Here is a 13,705-nt window from a genome sequence, read left to right as displayed (position 1 = left end):
ATACAATACAGTACAATACAATGCAATACAATACAATACTGCCCCTGCAGCCATAAACAGTTAAGGCTAGGCGTATAACTTCCGGTGAAACTGGAGGGCACGCAATTCAAATGAATAATCATAAAAATGGTGGATATTAAACATTTAGGTACATACAAGTGTCTTATATTGGTTAAAAGCTTAGATTCCTGTTAATCTAACTGCACTGTCCGATTTACAATAGGCTTTACAGCGAAAGCCTGCCATGCGAATGTTTGAGGACGGCGCCCCACATAGAAATATTTTTCCACCAGCACAGGTGCCATAAATTCACAAAGGGAGGGAAGGAGGGACTGGTGCACTTCACAAAATAGATGGCTTCATGAGGCAGGAAAATTATGTGGATATATTGAAGCAACATCTCAAGATTTCAGTCAGGAAGTTAAAGCTTGGTCGTAAATGGGTCTTTCAAATGGACAACGACCCCAAGCATGCTTCCAAAATTGTAGCAAATTGGCTTAAGGACAACAAAGTCGAGGTATTTGAGTTGCCCACAAAGCCCTGACCTCAATCCCATACAACAATTGTGGGCAGAACTGAAAAAGCGTGTGCGAGCATGGAAGCCTACAAATCTGCCTCAGTTACACCAGCTCTGACAGGAGGAAAGGACCAACATTTATGCAACTTATTGTGGGAAGCTTGTGGAAGGCTTCTAACTATCCTCGCTCCTCGCCATGTAAATCTGACAGGAGAAAACATTGGGTTTCTAACTATCCTCAACATGTAAATCTGACAGGAGACAACATCTGGTTTCGAACTATCCTCAACATGTAAATCTGACAGGAGAAAACATCTGGTTTCTAACTGTCCTCAACATGTAAATCTGACAGGAGAAAACATCTGGTTTCTAACTATCCTCAACATGTAAATCTGACAGGAGACAACATCTGGTTTCTAACTATCCTCAACATGTAAATCTGACAGGAGAAAACATTGGGTTTCTAACTATCCTCAACATGTAAATCTGACAGGAGACAACATCTGGTTTCTAACTATCCTCAACATGTAAATCTGACAGGAGACAACATCTGGGTTCTAACTATCCTCAACATGTAAATCTGACAGTAGACAACATCTGGTTTCTAACTATCCTCGCTCCTCAACATCATCATCCAGACCATAAATTCTGATATAAAACCCTCTATTTTTGTCAATCCACTCGTCAGGATTGGAACTTCACAACGTTCCACCCAGAAAGGGGAAAGTGTTAAAGTAACAGGAGTTATGTTTGGTACGTCCCAAAGAGAAAGGCTTTCATCTATTCATTTAAGAACAGGTTGACATCTCAACCATAATGTTATTTTTTTGATTGTATATCCAGGAAATAATTAAAGACAGAATTTGAGGAATATGTGATAAGGACAACTATTCTCTAATTGTTTGAAATCAGTGGATCCAACATGAATATAAAATATGCACATAGGATAAATACAATTGTTTATACAATGGAGCATTCAAATATTGGCCCACTGCTAGTTGGGCAACCTTAGCTTGTTCTGATTGGTCAATTCTTGGAAGAAATACCATTTGTTTATTGGCTAGCCAGAGCAATTATTGTGATTGGCTGTGTATTATTCATATTGCACTACCCATATAGAAAATACAGTTTAACAGTTCACACAGTTTCATTCTATGATTTTATTTCCAAACTATTTTTTATTTTATTGTAGCCCCTTTGTTGACAATAATTAAATGTGTTATTAGATGTGTACATTCATTGTGTTATTGGATTAATACAGTTTAAACAGTAGTTATTTGGGGGAAGTTACTAACATAAAAGTGGAATAGTGGAATATGTCTGACAAGAGGAACAGTCCTGCCCAGTGTGAAAGCCAACACACACAGCCTTACACACTCAGCTCCCTGTATTCTACAGCTGCACTGCTACAGCTTCACCTGGAGGGGGCGACAGAAACAACCAGATTTAAGGGACAGGACAAACAAGACCAATGAGCGATAGGATGTGTTATCTGAAAGCCTCTCCTGACATAGCTGTCCCAATAGAGTCACTATGAACCAGAAACTGACTGGCGATAGGACATTTTGGGGCCAGATGGGCCGGTCCATCGTTAAGCACAGTGGGCTGGCCTAAATTGGGTGTTTGCAAAGAACAACTGTTTTGGGGGGATTGGGGGTGTCAGTGTGTAAGAAAATACATGTAAATGTTAAAAAGAGAAACAGTCACATTATCAATCATCACAGATCACTGCACCTGTACATAGCCCATCTGTAAATAGCCCATCCAACTACCTCATCCCCATACTGTGTTTATTTATTTATCTTGATCCTTTGCACCCAGTATCTCTATTTCCACATTCATCTTCTGCACATCTACCACTCCAGTGTTTAATTGCTGTATTATAATTACTTTGCCACCATGGCCTATTTACTGCCTTACCTCCCTTATCTTACCTCATTTGCACACACTGCATATAGACTTTTTGTACTGAATTATTGACTGTACGTTTGTTTATTCCATGTGTAACTCTGTGTTGTTGTTTGTGTCGAAATGCTTTGCTTTATCTTGGCCAGGTCTCAGTTGTAAATGAGAAGGTGTTCTCAACTAGCCTACCTGGTTAAATAAAGGTGAAATAAAATATAATAAATGTTCACAATCCTCGACTGACTTCAATACAAGATTAACATGTCATAAATAAATACGTCACTCACCCTAATGTCAGGACCAGACTCCACAGACAACAGATTGGGTTGGTCCTCCTCTTCCTCCTCGTCACCAGTGGGAAACCAGCTAGGATGACATTACACAGACGGATTAGATGACATCAGATATTCATTGATTCATCACAGAGACAACATTATATATATGACCTCAGTTATATTACTCTGTCAACTAGTAACACAGAGATGAACATCACAGAGATATTTAACATTAATACAGAGATGAACATAACAGAGACATTTAACATTAATACAGAGATGAACATCACAGAGACAACATGATATATGACCTCAGTTATATTACTCTGCCAACTAGTAATACAGAGATGAACATCACAAAATTGACTGGTGCTTAGGCTAAGAAGATCCCGTAGGGTTCAGAGCCTGTTTTGAGAGGGAGACCTTGCAAGACTTGTTTAGCGGGACCAAGCTAACTGTAGACTTAGATAGCAGGACCAAGCTAACTGTAGAATTATATAGCAGGACCAGGCTAACTGTAGACTTAGATAGCAGGACCAGGCTAACTGTAGACTTAGATAGCAGGACCAAGCTAACTGTAGACTTAGTTAGCAGGACCAGGCTAACTGTAGACTTAGTTAGCAGGACCAGGCTAACTGTAGACTTAGTTAGCAGGACCAGGCAAACTGTAGAATTAGTTAGCAGGACCAGGCTAACTGTAGAATTAGATAGCAGGACAAGGCTAACTGTAGACTTAGTTAGCAGGACCAGGCTAACTGTAGACTTAGTTAGCAGGACCAGGCTAACTGTAGACTTAGTTAGCAGGACCAGGCTAACTGTAGAATTAGATAGCCGGATCTGGCTAACTGTAAACATAGATAGCAGGACCATGCTAACAGCATACCTAAGTCAGGCTAACTGTAGACCTAAGTCAGGCTAACTGTAGACCTAAGTCAGGCTAACTGTAGACCTAAGTCAGGCTCACCGCACCTGGAGGTGAAGAGAGACTTCTGCTGATCATCTGGACTCTGAAGATGTTGACAGCCTTATAGACGTCTATCACACCCTGGTACTTCTCCAGTAGATGCCTGGAGAGAGAGACAGGATAGAAAAGAGTCACTCCACAATATCACCACATTTGACAAGATTAAACACAACAATGTGGAGTTCAGACACTATAAACTTCCATAGGCAATCAATATCATCAATATCAATTAACAATGTATTATATCATCAATATCAATCAGCATACCTCATATCATCAATATCAACCAGCATATATTATATCATCAATATCAATCAGCATACCTCATATCATCATTATCAATCAGCATACCTCATATCATCAATATCAATCAGCATACCTCATATCATCAGTATCAATCAGCATATATTATATCATCAATATCAATCAGCATACCTCATATCATCAATATCAATCAGCATACCTCATATCATCAGTATCAACCAGCATACCTCATATCATCAATATCAATCAGCATACCTCATATCATCAGTATCAATCAGCATATATTATATCATCAATATCAATCAGCATACCTCATATCATCAATATCAATCAGCATACCTCATATCATCAGTATCAACCAGCATACCTCATATCATCAATATCAATCAGCATACCTCATATCATCAGTATCAATCAGCATACCTCATATCATCAATATCAATCAGCATACCTCATATCATCAATATCAATCAGCATACCTCATATCATCAATATCAATCAGCATACCTCATATCATCAGTATCAATCAGCATACCTCATATCATCAATATCAATCAGCATACCTCATATCATCAATATCAATCAGCATACCTCATATCATCAGTATCAATCAGCATACCTCATATCATCAATATCAATCAGCATACCTCATATCATCAATATCAATCAGCATACCTCATATCATCAATATCAATCAGCATACCTCATATCATCAATATCAATCAGCATACCTCATATCATCAGTATCAATCAGCATACCTCATATCATCAGTATCAATCAGCATACCTCATATCATCAGTATCAATCAGCATACCTCATATCATCAGTATCAATCAGCATACCTCATATCATCAGTATCAATCAGCATACCTCATATCATCAGTATCAATCAGCATATATTTTATATTGTATCAGTTGTATTACATTATAATTTCCTCAATATACCTGTAATATGTCCCTGACTCATCCTTCTGGCTCCTCTGGTCTGACATCATGTCCTCTCCCCCCCACTGGTAGCAGGGGCAGGGGAAGAGGTTTAGCCAGGGGTAGAGGCAGGGGCTGGGGTCTGGTCTGGTCCTCTCTCCCAGGGGCAGGTTCTGTGCCAGGTAAGGTCTGAGCAGGGCTCTGGGCAGCAGAGACACCAGCCAGTAGATGGGCTCCTCATTCACAATGTCATGGAAGCTCTGGAGGTACTGACGCACAGCTGCAGAGGGCTGGATGGAGGACAGGTTCTGTAGGCAGGAGAAAGAGGAAAAGGAGGAGGAGATGGAGGAGGAAGAGAGACAGAGAGTTTACTATGTGGTTATGGAAAACCTGGAGGTGCTGACGCATGGCTACAGAGGGCTGGATGGAGGACAGGTTCTGTAGGCAGGAAGAGGAAGAGAAAGAGATGGAGGAAGTTAGTCAGAGAGTTTACTATGTGGTTATGGAAAACCTGGAGGTACTGACGCATGGCTACAGAGGGCTGGATGGAGGACAGGTTCTGTAGGCAGGAAGAGGAAAAGGAAGAGATGGAGGAAGTGAGACAGAGAGTTTACTATGTGGTTATGGCTAAGCTTAGCCAAATGCATTTCAACTCAGTTTCACAATTCCTGACATTTAATAAAAGTTCAAATTCCATGTCTTAGGATCACCACTTTATTTTAAGAATGTGAAATGTCAGCATAATAGTAGAGAGAATGATTTATTTCAGCTTTTATTTATTTCAACACATTCCCAGTGAGTAAATGTACATACACTCAGTTAGTATTTGGTAGCATTGCCTATAAATTGTTTAAACTTGGGTCAAACATTTCGGTTAGCCTTCCACAAGCTTCCCACAAGTAGGTGGGTAAATTTTGGTCCAGTCCTCCTGACAGAGCTGGTGTTACTGTGTCAGGTTGGTATGCCTCATTGCTCGCACATGCTTTTTCAGTTCTGCCCACAAATCTTCTATGGGATTGAGGTCAGCGCTTTGTGATGGCCACTCCAATACCTTGACTTTGTCCTTTAGCCATTTTGCCACACCTTTGAAGTATTCTTGGGGTCATTGTCCATTTGGAAGACTCATTTGCAACCAAGCTTCAACTTCCTGACTGACGTCTTGAGATATCGCTTCAATATATCCACATAATTGTCCTGTCTCATGATGGCATCTATTTTGTGAAGTGCACCAGTCCCTCCTGCATGTCATAAATAAATAAGTCACTCAAGCTAACATCAGGTCCAGACTCCACAGACCAGAGGTTGGGTTGGTGCAAAGCACCCCCACAATATGATGCTGCCACCCCCGTGCTTCAAGGTTGGGATGGTGTTCTTCGGCTTGCAAGCCTCCCCCTTTTTCCTCCAAACATAACGATGGTCATTATGGCCAAACAGTTCTATTTTTGTTTCATCAGACCAGAGGACATTTCTCCAAAAAGTACTATCTTTGTCCCCATGTGCAGCTGTAAACCGTAGTCTGGCTTTTTTGTTTGAGGTTTTGGAGCAGTGGCTTCTGCCTTATATCCACTCGTCCTGCACCAGGTTGGATCTGAATGCATTTGGGTTTCTCAAATATTCTGTAAATTAAAATCTTCCCTGTCGTGTTGTCCTGCACCAGGTTGGATCTGAATGCATTTGGGTTTCTCAAATATCCTGTAAATTAAAATCTTCCCTGTCGTGTTGTCCTGCACCAGGTTGGATCTGAATGCATTTGGGTTTCTCAAATATCCTGTAAATTAAAATCTTCCCGTCATGTTGTCCTGCAACAGGTGGGATCTGAATGCATTTGGGTTTCTCAAATATCCTGTAAATTAAAATCTTCCCTGTCATGTTGTCCTGCACCAGGTTGGATCTGAATGCATTTGGGTTTCTCAAATATTCTGTAAATTAAAATCTTCCCTGTCGTGTTGTCCTGCACCAGGTTGGATCTGAATGCATTTGGGTTTCTCAAATATCCTGTAAATTAAAATCTTCCCTGTCGTGTTGTCCTGCACCAGGTTGGATCTGAATGCATTTGGGTTTCTCAAATATCCTGTAAATTAAAATCTTCCCTGTCGTGTTGTCCTGCACCAGGTTGGATCTGAATGCATTTGGGTTTCTCAAATATTCTGTAAATTAAAATCTTCCCTGTCATGTTGTCCTGCACCAGGTTGGATCTGAATGCATTTGGGTTTCTCAAATATCCTGTAAATTAAAATCTTCCCTGTCATGTTGTCCTGCACCAGGTTGGATCTGAATGCATTTGGGTTTCTCAAATATTCTGTAAATTAAAATCTTCCCTGTCGTGTTGTCCTGCACCAGGTTGGATCTGAATGCATTTGGGTTTCTCAAATGTCCTGTAAATTAAAATCTTCCCTGTTGTGTTGTCCTGCACCAGGTTGGATCTGAATGCATTTGGGTTTCTCAAATATTCTGTAAATTAAAATCTTCCCTGTCATGTTGTCCTGCACCAGGTTGGATCTGAATGCATTTGGGTTTCTCAAATATCCTGTAAATTAAAATCTTCCCTGTTGTGTTGTCCTGTTAAAAGACCTGAACTGAATGAAATAAAGGGAGTCAAAAAGGGATATTATTGGTTTACGTTTTGGGGGCGTGTCTACATACACCAAAACTTGGGTAACCAAAATTGAACTTGAAATTAACCAAAACAAAAAAGGTTAAAAAAGGGTCATTGAAAACGTTCATGAAATGTTTTTGGAATTGATAAATCACCTACTACGTTCTAGTTGAATTTTCTTGCCTAAGTACTCTTAAATTATACATTAATACATTATCTTAAATTGTATAAATATATATGTTATCTTAAATTGTATATTAAGTAATATTATCTTAAATTGTAAATTAGGATATACACTGCTCAAAGAAATAAAGGGAACACTAAAATAACACATCCTAGATCTGAATGAATGAAATATTCTTATTAAATACTTTTTTCTTTACATAGTTGAATGTGCTGAAAACAAAATCACACAAAAATTATCAATGGAAATCAAATTTATCAACCCATGGCGGTCTGGATTTGGAGTCGCATTCAAAATTAAAGTGAAAACCAAACTACAGGCTGATCCAAATTTGATGTAATGTCCTTTTAAAACAAGTCAAAATGAGGCTCAGTAGTGTGTGTCGCCTCCACGTGCCTGTATGACCTCCCTACAACGCCTGGGCATGCTCCTGATGAGGTGACGGATGGTCTCCTGAGGGATCTCCACCCAGACCTGGACTAAAGCATCCGCCAACTCCTGGACAGCCTGTGGTGCAACGTGGCGTTGGTGGATGGAGCAAGACATGATGTCCCAGATGTGCTCAATTGGATTCAGGTCTGGGGAACGGGCGGGCCAGTCCATAGCATCAATGCCTTCCTCTTGCAGGAACTGCTGACACACTCCAGCCACATGAGGTCTAGCATTGCCTTGCATTAGGAGGAACCCAGAGCCAACCGCACCAGCATATGGTCTCACAAGGGGTCTGAGGATCTCATCTCGGTACCTAATGGCAGTCAGGCTACCTCTGGCGAGCACATGGAGGGCTGTGCGGCCCCCAAAGAAATGCCACCCCACACCATGACTGACCCACCGCCAAACCGGTCATGCTGGAGGATGTTGCAGGCAGCAGAACGTTCTCCACGGCGTCTCCAGACTCTGTCACATGTACTCAGTGTGAACCTGCTTTCACCTGTGAAGAGCCCAGGGCGCCAGTGGCGAATTTGCCAATCTTGGTGTTCTCTGGTAAATGCCAAACGTCCTGCACGGTGTTGGGCTGTAAGCACAACCCCCACCTGTGGACGTCGGGCCCTTACACCACCCTCATGGAGTCTGCTTCTGACCGTTTGAGCAGACACATGCACATTTGTGGCCTGCTGGAGGTCATTTTGCAGGGCTCTGGCAGTGTTCCTCCTGCTCCTCCTTGCACAAAGGCAGAGGTAGCGGTCAAGCTGCTGGGTTGTTGCCCTCCTACGGCCTCCTCCATGTCTCCTGATGTACTGGCCTGTCTCCTGGTAGCGCCTCCATGCTCTGGACACTACGCTGACAGACACAGCAAACCTTCTTGCCACAGCTCGCATTGGTGTGCCATCCTGGATGAGCTGCACTACCTGAGCCACTTGTGTTGTTGTAGACTCTGTCTCATGCTACCACTAGAGTTAAAGCACCGCCAGCATTCAAAAGTGACCAAAACATCAGCCAGGAAGCATAGGAACTGAGAAGTGGTCTGAGGTCACCACCTGCAGAAACACTCATTTATTGGGGGTGTCTTGCCAATTGCCTATAATTTCCACCTGTTGTCTATTCCATTTGCACAACAGCATGTGAAATTTATTGTCAATCAGTGTTGCTTCCTAAGTGGACAGTTTGATTTCACAGAAGTGTGATTGACTTGGAGTTACATTGTGTTGTTTAAGTGTTCCCTTTATTTTTTTGAGCAGTGTATTATCTTAAATTGTATATTAAGGGTGATTGTTATAACAGCTTCCTACCAGGTGTGGTGGAGTTTGGTTCTGGGCCTCCTTCAGAGACTCCTGGTAGAGTTGATGTGTTCTCTGGAGAAACAGCATGATGTCTGGAGGACCCTGGACTGTTCTGATCAGCACCTGGCTCATACACACATGTATACAGTTATACAGAGCAACTTATCTTAAGATAACTAGGGACGACAACCACGTATCACAGTCATAGTAAGTAAATCTTTGCGGTATTCGTTTTATGTATTTTCTTTTCACCCGCAGCATGGTGATGACTCTGTCCAGGTATAGCACCTCCTGGTGGCAGAAGTCAGCATAGCAGCGGGCAGGCAGACGTCTGGAATACATCCCTCTGAGGAAGGCTGAGTAGAGGATCTCATCTGCTACTCTCTCACTGGTCTCCCACAGGACGTCATAAATACTCACCTCTTCAACCAGCTCTGGGGGAGGGAAGGAGGGGCAGTGTTCACAACTACGTGGTACATTTTAGCAATGATTAGTACAAAACTCAAAACAGTTCATCAAAAAGACAGTTGTTTCAAAACTAAGCCATTTTTCTATTGACTATTACAAGACACAAAATCATACAGTCACTTATTCACCAAACTTAATCAGTGTTTCATCTAGAAATACATGTTTCACATTGCAATACATGTTCATATAAATGTAAATGCTTTTCACAATGCAACCCACTCTTTAATTTAGATATGATTCTCTTCTTATTTGTTAGAATACATTTTATTATCACTCTAATATATGCTATTTGTGTAGCAGGTGTTTTTCTCCAAAGTGTTGGTATGTAACCTCAGTGGGAATCAAACCCACAGCTCTGGTGTTGCTAGTGCCATGCTCATACTAACTGAGCCACACACACTATAATACATACGCACAATTAAAATACATTTAATGATTACAATAGAGGTGGAAGATGAATGATGGCCGTCCCCATGAGCATACCGCCCTCCTTCAGGCCATGGATGAGGCATGCAATGACATCAATCCAGAACTATGTCAGGCTTGGATTTGTCATGCCAAAAGGTTTTTCCGCAGGTGCATGAACAATGAGGACATTTACTGTGATGTGGATGAGAACCTATGGTCAGATGCTCCAGACAGGCTTGATGCTAACTGGTGCCTGCTAAACCTTGCTTCTTTCAATCATTCATTTGTCTCATTTGATTACAGTACACCTATGTTGTAATGATATCGGAACAATACATGTATTTCTTGCATCAATTATTGTGAAATATGTCATAATTTCCCCCAAAACTTTTCCAAAAATACTATTTGAACTCTTTGCAGACTTGTTTTGAGATTGGCATTATTCCTTCTGTATCGTAGAAATCTATAATCAATCCTATCTCAAAATCCTCCAAAAAGGACACGAACCATAGAGGATTAGTCGCATTAGCAATGTATATAACTTGTATTCATGAATTCTAAATAACAGGCTCTCCCACTATCTAGAACAGTCTACTATCGACTATCTAGAACAGTCTACTATATACTATCTAGAACAGTCTAGTATCTACTATCTAGAACAGTCTACTATATACTATCTAGAACAGTCTAGTATCTACTATGTAGAACAGTCTACTATCCACTATCTAGAACAGTCTAGGATCTACTATCTAGAACAGTCTACTATCCACTATCTAGAACAGTCTACTATCCACTATCTAGAACAGTCTACTATCCACTATCTAGAACAGTCTACTATCCACTATCTAGAACAGTCTACTATCCACTATCTAGAACAGTCTACTATCCACTATCTAGAACAGTCTACTATCCACTATCTAGAACAGTCTACTATCTACTATCTAGAACAGTCTACTATCTACTATGTAGAACAGTCTACTATCCACTATCTAGAACAGTCTAGGATCTACTATCTAGAACAATCTACTATCCACTATCTAGAACAGTCTACTATCCACTATCTAGAACAATCTACTATCTACTATCTAGAACAGTCTGGTCAGCTTGCTGATGAACAGAATGCTTTAAGAAAGCCAGAGTGTTTGACGTGATTTTTGTAGTTATGTAACGTCAATTGATTGGCTGGTGCGACAATCGACTCCAGGGGTGAAACAGCTTGACTCTGTTGAGGGAAAATATATTTTGCTGAAGGGAGGGTAATCCATTTTCATTTAAGAGACCCTGGAGTGTGAACTAGTTCTATGGTAGTTAATTCAACAGTGGGAAGTTAGCTACATTAAACTAGTTCTATGGTAGTTAATTCAACAGTAGGAAGTTAGCTACATTAAACTAGTTCTATGGTAGTTAATTCAACAGTAGGAAGTTAGCAACATTAAACTAGTTATATGGTAGTTAATTCAACAGTAGGAAGTTAGCTACATTAAACTAGTTCTATGGTAGTTAATTCAACAATAGGAAGTTAGCTACATTAAACTAGTTCTATGGTAGTTAATTCAACAGTGGGAAGTTAGCTACATTAAACTAGTTCTATGGTAGTTAATTCAACAGTAGGAAGTTAGCTACATTAAACTAGTTCTATGGTAGTTAATTCAACAGTGGGAAGTTAGCTACATTAAACTAGTTCTATGGTAGTTAATTCAACAGTAGGAAGTTAGCTACATTAAACTAGTTCTATGGTAGTTAATTCAACAGTAGGAAGTTAGCAACATTAAACTAGTTATATGGTAGTTAATTCAACAGTAGGAAGTTAGCAACATTAAACTAGTTATATGGTAGTTAATTCAACAGTGGGAAGTTAGCTACATTAAACTAGTTCTATGGTAGTTAATTCAACAGTGGGAAGTTAGCTACATGAAACTAGTTATATGGTAGTTAATTCAACAGTGGGAAGTTAGAACTAGTTTGATGTAGCTATGATAGTTAATTCACCAGTAGGAAGTTAGCTACATTAAACTAGTTCTATGATAGTTAATTCACCAGTAGGAAGTTAGCTACATTAAACTAGTTCTATGGTAGTTAATTCAACAGTGGGAAGTTAGCTACATTAAACTAGTTCTATGGTAGTTAATTCAACAGTGGGAAGTTAGCTACATGAAACTAGTTATATGGTAGTTAATTCAACAGTGGGAAGTTAGCTACATGAAACTAGTTCTATGGTAGTTAATTCAACAGTGGGAAGATAGCTCCATTAAATGAAATGATACAGCTACCAAAACAGCTGTATAGTTTAATTGGTAGAAGGCTTTTCTGTTCTAATTTTAGATTTGAATAGCAGAGTAGACTAATGATGTGCTCTATGTTTTTGTCAAAGCTTCAGGGAAAGTGGTCAAAAAATCACATTGTTTAGAGTGAATAGACTGTTGGAAGTCAGATTTAAAATGGGAGATATAAATAAAAGGAGATTTAGAATGTCGAAGACATCCCGTTAAAGAGGAAGAGGTTTTCTAGGACAACAAAAAGCTTAATAGTTTAAAAACAATTCCAGACCGGTTTCATGTTTCACAAGTGTCATTAATGATCAGATAGATCATCTTCTACATGTCAGAGTGCCATTCAACAAGGAGCTGCGCCAAGACATTCCTACCTCTCTCATGTGATTTCTTCTGACTTGGCAATGATGCTAAACCAGATCTAAAAGAAAAGGAAATAAAAAATCCATGAATGTAATTGAGTGTTAATATGGTGCCTGTATAAAGCATGTCCAGATACAAGACAGTGTTGGACCTGCTACCTTGTCTCCATAGAACACACATAGAACCTCAGCTCTGCACAGGCCACATCATTCCAGCCCTGCCCACCTGTTGTCAAGACAAATCTCACTTCAGTTATTTCAATGTGCTCAGAGAGTGTGTGTGTGTGTGTGTGTGTGTGTGTACCTCCAGTGTGCAGCTCCATACAGTTCTCCCCTGTCCAGAGTTACTGGGCTCATCCTCCTCCCAGTAGAAACTGTCAACAGCTGAGCCGTTACTCCACAGCCACATCCCCTCCTTATCACAGAAACACATTGATTGATGGATTGAAGCCACTTCATTGTTTTTAAACAGAAAGTACATTGAGCTTTTGCCTCTGTAAACTGTAGACATTTGACAGACTGGTTGACAGGCTGACAGACTGACTGATGAATTATTGACCCAGTGTACCTGAGCTGCATCGTAGCCTCCCATCCAGACCGGCTGGTCTGTTTGTCTCCTGACCAGATCCTGGACAAACACCTGTTGACCCGGGCTGTGAACCGACACCAGGTTCCCTCTGTGTTGGGAGCAGTACAACTAGAGAGACAGTCAGAGAACACTGTGTTAGCTCGCTGAGCTAAAGCCCCGGGATTACTGGATCAACGCAGGCTAAAAATGGACATTTCCTGAATTAAATTAAATATCTTGAAATATCAATGGTTGTGTAATAGTAATAGCAGTTGTAG

At 40.4% G+C, this 13,705-nt stretch overlaps 2 long non-coding RNA genes across 2 annotated transcripts; both read right to left on the bottom strand.

Moving 5' to 3' along the window:
• Positions 1–1,709: 1,709 nt before the first annotated feature.
• Positions 1,710–3,688, bottom strand: LOC135535289 (uncharacterized). Its single transcript, XR_010454851.1, has 3 exons — positions 3,667–3,688; positions 2,710–2,788; positions 1,710–1,935 (listed from the first exon to the last, which is right to left on the bottom strand). It is a non-coding gene; the product is annotated as an uncharacterized LOC135535289 (long non-coding RNA).
• A 6,027-nt stretch (positions 3,689–9,715) lies between these two features.
• Positions 9,716–13,194, bottom strand: LOC135535288 (uncharacterized). The gene is made up of 4 exons (XR_010454850.1): positions 13,164–13,194; positions 13,019–13,085; positions 12,872–12,918; positions 9,716–9,785 (listed from the first exon to the last, which is right to left on the bottom strand). It is a non-coding gene; the product is annotated as an uncharacterized LOC135535288 (long non-coding RNA).
• Between the last annotated feature and the right edge of the window lie 511 nt (positions 13,195–13,705).

Source organism: Oncorhynchus masou, unplaced genomic scaffold, assembly GCF_036934945.1.
Source record: "Oncorhynchus masou masou isolate Uvic2021 unplaced genomic scaffold, UVic_Omas_1.1 unplaced_scaffold_4730, whole genome shotgun sequence".
NCBI classification, from domain to species: Eukaryota; Metazoa; Chordata; class Actinopteri; order Salmoniformes; family Salmonidae; genus Oncorhynchus; species Oncorhynchus masou.
Note: the sequence above shows the minus strand (reverse complement) of the source record. Positions and strands in the feature narration are given on the sequence as shown.